General features: G+C 55.0%; 1 non-coding gene across 1 annotated transcript; it reads left to right on the forward strand.

Moving 5' to 3' along the window:
* The first annotated feature begins 3,707 nt into the window (after positions 1-3,707).
* LOC126196973 (small subunit ribosomal RNA) lies at positions 3,708-5,616 on the forward strand. Its single transcript, XR_007539390.1, has one exon. It is a non-coding gene; the product is annotated as a small subunit ribosomal RNA (ribosomal RNA).
* The last annotated feature ends 338 nt before the right edge of the window (positions 5,617-5,954 follow it).

Consider the following 5,954-nt stretch of genomic DNA (forward strand, 5'->3'; position numbering starts at 1 on the left):
CGCTGGGCGCACAGTACACATTGTCCGACGCCACCCACAAAGACGGCATCCTCTGTCCACCACGAAGTCGTCGACCGACAATCACGCCACCCGCACCCGTACGTGCCCCACCCCACCCACCAAAATCGCAAGTCCAGCGGATGAACGGCGGACGTTTCCCGCACTCGTAAGTTGCAATCCACACCTATATCTTGCGTTTCATGAAGAGTTTTATCCAATATTCGACATTCCCGCTGTCCCTAAACGTGCTCTAAGTCTGTGCGCGACCGCGTCGCTCACTGTACGGATTCCGATGCTGAGCGATCAGCTATGGGCCGCCCCATCCACGTCGGTCCCCGTGGGCGTTGCACTCGCAGTCGCAAAGACTCTGGGCAATGGCTATGTGCGCTCCGCAATATATTACTGGGACGAGTAATGAGGGTCCGAGCCCCCAGTGTGGGGAAAGTGTTTCGCAGCCCTGACCCACCGGCACGGTGTTGCGTCCCCCCACCTCAAACATGTGACGTAGTCACACCACCGGTTTTGACTAATAGACAGAATGTTTATAATCATATGCCATACACCGGGGGACGATGCCGCGAGGTGTAGCTAGCTAGTGCAGTCGCACCGCTACTACTGTACAGAGATAGAACAGGCATTGACTATACATACATTAAGCTTATACGCGGCGGTGCTTAGTAATACGCGCAGTCATCGGAATATAGATAACACATACAACTGTCCCTATACATGCTGAACGTCTGTGCACACAATGTCAACCACACGTCACCCACACACTCCATCACCCACTAGTCTATGCCTGTAACAGACGCAGACACAACATCTAAGTACCAGCATGGAACAACATCCAGTGCATCCTCTCGGCCACAGTACACCATCCACACTATGATAACCAGACCGGGACGTCGAACCAGAAAACTGAATATCCCACTCTTCCTACAACCACCATTGCTCAGATACGCCACCAACACCCACACATGTCCTACACAGGGGTGCACCCAACAGCACCACACTGCCGCATCTCACAGCACATAAACAATGGCAGGAATGAAAGACACAGGTGTGCCACTCCTTTGCCACAAACACAGAACGGGCGCGCCACCTGCCATGAGCCACAAGTGCAACTGACGTGACATATCTGATAGTGCCTCAGGCGTCCACTTACTACCATCACTATCAACGAACCTCGCCACCCCACCCCCCCCCCACACACACCATCCCTTAACCCAACTTCTGCCTTAACCTAACCCAACTTCTGCCTTAACCTAACCCAACTTCTGCCTTAACCTAACCCAACTTCTGCCTTAACCTAACCCAACTTCTGCCTTAACCTAACCCAACTTCTGCCTTAACCTAACCCAACTTCTGCCTTAACCTAACCCAACTTCTGCCTTAACCTAACCCAACTTCTGCCTTAACCTAACCCAAGTTGCGCCTTAACCTAACCCAAGTTGCGCCTTAACCTAACCCAAGTTGCGCCTTAACCTAACCCAAGTTGCGCCTTAACCTAACCCAAGTTGCGCCTTAACCTAACCCAAGTTGCGCCTTAACCTAACCCAAGTTGCGCCTTAACCTAACCCAAGTTGCGCCTTAACCTAACCCAAGTTGCGCCTTAACCTAACCCAACTTCTGCCTTAACCTAACCCAACTTCTGCCTTAACCTAACCCAACTTCTGCCTTAACCTAACCCAACTTCTGCCTTAACCTAACCCAAGTTGCGCCTTAACCTAACCCAAGTTGCGCCTTAACCTAACCCAAGTTGCGCCTTAACCTAACCCAAGTTGCGCCTTAACCTAACCCAAGTTGCGCCTTAACCTAACCCAAGTTGCGCCTTAACCTAACCCAAGTTGCGCCTTAACCTAACCCAAGTTGCGCCTTAACCTAACCCAAGTTGCGCCTTAACCTAACCCAAGTTGCGCCCTAACCTAACCCACGTTGCGCCTTAACCTAACCCACGTTGCGCCTTAACCTAACCCACGTTGCGCCCTAACCTAACCCACGTTGCGCCCTAACCTAACCTACGTTGCGCCCTAACCTAACCTACGTTGCGCCCTAACCTAACCTACGTTGCGCCCTAACCTAACCTACGTTGCGCCCTAACCTAACCTACGTTGCGCCCTAACCTAACCTACGTTGCGCCCTAACCTAACCTACGTTGGGCCCTAACCTAACCCACGTTGCGCCCTAACCTAACCCACGTTGCGCCCTAACCTAACCCACGTTGCGCCCAAACCTAACCCACGTTGCGCCCTAACCTAACCCACGTTGCGCCCTAACCTAACCCACGTTGCGCCTTAACCTGCCCTGTAATTGTTAGTTATATGAATCTAGGAATTCGTGTAGCGTTGCCTAATTGCAACCATCTCAACATAGTTCACTTCGCGCACACTGTGGTGTTCTGCGTATTGATTCATTTTACGGTGCGTACCCTCACATCTTGCGAGTGTTGCTTACTTTCCACATGGTCCCGCTATCCACTGTATTGTGTACTGCAATAGGACGTATATCGCCCCCGCCCCCCCCCCCCCCTCCCCTCCTGTCACCTCTAGCTCGTCGGTCAGGAGTTCGCGTGTTGAATGCGCTTCGCAGCTGTGCAATGGCATTCGCATACGTACGCTGGCCACCTTCCACGTGTTCTTTCGTGCACACGTCGCAGCGTGTATGTATGCTGATGGAGTGCGTCGTGACACACAACATCCAGGCATGCAAGACTCGTAGAAGTCGCAAATGTAGATGGATGTCTACGTTTGCTGCCCAAGTTACGCAAATGAACTGGAAATCCGTTGTTGCGCGGTTGTTCGCGCTGGAGGTGAATCGTTGATATCGACGATCGGTACAGGTATTAACCGGTTGCTTCAGCGACACCCGTCATACCCACGAACGTGAGTGGGCATGTGGGTATGAAGCGATACGCGGCGGTGGCTGGGTGGGACCGTCCCCGGCCGGTGAGGGGGGGGCGCCCGGCGTGCTGGCCGCGCGCTGCGTGGGCGCACGCGCGGCAGCCGGCTGGTGGGGGCGCCCAGTGGCAGGCGCGCCGGCTGACGGAGGCGGCAGGCGGCGCATCTGCGTGCCGGCGCACCCAGCGCGCGGCGCCGTGCGGCCAAAGTGGGTCCTCCCGGGCCCGGTGCGAAGCGCGGTGGACATCTGCAGTGTGCTGGTCCGATTGAGGACTGTGTGCGTTGAGGATGCGCCGCCGCCCGGCACTCGGCGCCGCGACGCCGTCTGCTGCTCGGTCGCCCCCGCGGTTCTCGCAGGTGGTTTGTATCGCAGCTGTGCGGATGTGTTGGCGCGTGCGCTGTGCTGGGAGAGTTCGCTTTGGCACCCAAGTGGGGCTCTGCCCCTCTGTGGCGCTGGCGTTGGAGCTGCCCGGTCACTGTTTGTGGCCGCGTGTTGTCTCCCGCCGGCAACACCACGACAGCACGCTCCCGGGCCTCTGTCGGCAGCGGCAAGCTCAGTTGGGAGCACGGGTGGTCGCACTGAAAGCGTCTACTCGCCTATCTCCGGGCGATTGCGCCTCTCTCGAACCCGACCAAGTACTTAGGACGGCGCTGCGCGCCGCCGGGACCTGAGAGGGTTTCGAGGTGTATCGTGCAGGGGAGCCCAGCCTCCTCCTGTTTGCAGAATAATTGAGCGGACGCTTGCGTGTTCGCGCGGGCCCCCGGGACACACTCCCGGGCGGCCGGCTGCTCAGCTCTAGTTGACGCAGCTCCCTGGTTGATCCTGCCAGTAGTCATATGCTTGTCTCAAAGATTAAGCCATGCATGTCTCAGTACAAGCCGCATTAAGGTGAAACCGCGAATGGCTCATTAAATCAGTTATGGTTCCTTAGATCGTACCCACGTTACTTGGATAACTGTGGTAATTCTAGAGCTAATACATGCAAACAGAGTCCCGACCAGAGATGGAAGGGACGCTTTTATTAGATCAAAACCAATCGGTCGGCTCGTCCGGTCCGTTTGCCTTGGTGACTCTGAATAACTTTGGGCTGATCGCACGGTCTTCGTACCGGCGACGCATCTTTCAAATGTCTGCCTTATCAACTGTCGATGGTAGGTTCTGCGCCTACCATGGTTGTAACGGGTAACGGGGAATCAGGGTTCGATTCCGGAGAGGGAGCCTGAGAAACGGCTACCACATCCAAGGAAGGCAGCAGGCGCGCAAATTACCCACTCCCGGCACGGGGAGGTAGTGACGAAAAATAACGATACGGGACTCATCCGAGGCCCCGTAATCGGAATGAGTACACTTTAAATCCTTTAACGAGTATCTATTGGAGGGCAAGTCTGGTGCCAGCAGCCGCGGTAATTCCAGCTCCAATAGCGTATATTAAAGTTGTTGCGGTTAAAAAGCTCGTAGTTGGATTTGTGTCCCACGCTGTTGGTTCACCGCCCGTCGGTGTTTAACTGGCATGTATCGTGGGACGTCCTGCCGGTGGGGCGAGCCGAAGGCGTGCGACCGCCTCGTGCGTGCTCGTGCGTCCCGAGGCGGACCCCGTTGAAATCCTACCAGGGTGCTCTTTATTGAGTGTCTCGGTGGGCCGGCACGTTTACTTTGAACAAATTAGAGTGCTTAAAGCAGGCAAGCCCGCCTGAATACTGTGTGCATGGAATAATGGAATAGGACCTCGGTTCTATTTTGTTGGTTTTCGGAACCCGAGGTAATGATTAATAGGGACAGGCGGGGGCATTCGTATTGCGACGTTAGAGGTGAAATTCTTGGATCGTCGCAAGACGAACAGAAGCGAAAGCATTTGCCAAGTATGTTTTCATTAATCAAGAACGAAAGTTAGAGGTTCGAAGGCGATCAGATACCGCCCTAGTTCTAACCATAAACGATGCCAGCCAGCGATCCGCCGCAGTTCCTCCGATGACTCGGCGGGCAGCCTCCGGGAAACCAAAGCTTTTGGGTTCCGGGGGAAGTATGGTTGCAAAGCTGAAACTTAAAGGAATTGACGGAAGGGCACCACCAGGAGTGGAGCCTGCGGCTTAATTTGACTCAACACGGGAAACCTCACCAGGCCCGGACACCGGAAGGATTGACAGATTGATAGCTCTTTCTTGATTCGGTGGGTGGTGGTGCATGGCCGTTCTTAGTTGGTGGAGCGATTTGTCTGGTTAATTCCGATAACGAACGAGACTCTAGCCTGCTAACTAGTCGCGTGACATCCTTCGTGCTGTCAGCGATTACTTTTCTTCTTAGAGGGACAGGCGGCTTCTAGCCGCACGAGATTGAGCAATAACAGGTCTGTGATGCCCTTAGATGTTCTGGGCCGCACGCGCGCTACACTGAAGGAATCAGCGTGTCTTCCTAGGCCGAAAGGTCGGGGTAACCCGCTGAACCTCCTTCGTGCTAGGGATTGGGGCTTGCAATTGTTCCCCATGAACGAGGAATTCCCAGTAAGCGCGAGTCATAAGCTCGCGTTGATTACGTCCCTGCCCTTTGTACACACCGCCCGTCGCTACTACCGATTGAATGATTTAGTGAGGTCTTCGGACTGGTACGCGGCATCGACTCTGTCGTTGCCGATGCTACCGGAAAGATGACCAAACTTGATCATTTAGAGGAAGTAAAAGTCGTAACAAGGTTTCCGTAGGTGAACCTGCGGAAGGATCATTACCGACTAGACTGCATGTCTTTCGATGTGCGTGTCGTGTCGTGCAACACGCTACCTGTACGGCTCGCAGTAGCTGTGCGCCGCGTGCGGGACCACGCGTGCTTCTCAAAACTAACGGAAAATGTTGTGTGGTACGAGCGCTGAAGCTCTGGAGCGGCTGGCCTGCGGCACCTGGCGCCTCGCGCCGGTTTTGAATGACGTTCGCCCGAGTGCCTGTCCGCTCCGGAGTGGAGCCGTACGACGCCCATCGGCCGTGAGGCCGTTGGACACAAAACACTGGAACAGGGGCCGTCGAACGCCTCAGTCCCGCCTATGCAACTGTTTTGAAAGAGACAGTGGA

This window comes from Schistocerca nitens, chromosome 7 (genome assembly GCF_023898315.1).
Source record: "Schistocerca nitens isolate TAMUIC-IGC-003100 chromosome 7, iqSchNite1.1, whole genome shotgun sequence".
NCBI classification, from domain to species: Eukaryota; Metazoa; Arthropoda; class Insecta; order Orthoptera; family Acrididae; genus Schistocerca; species Schistocerca nitens.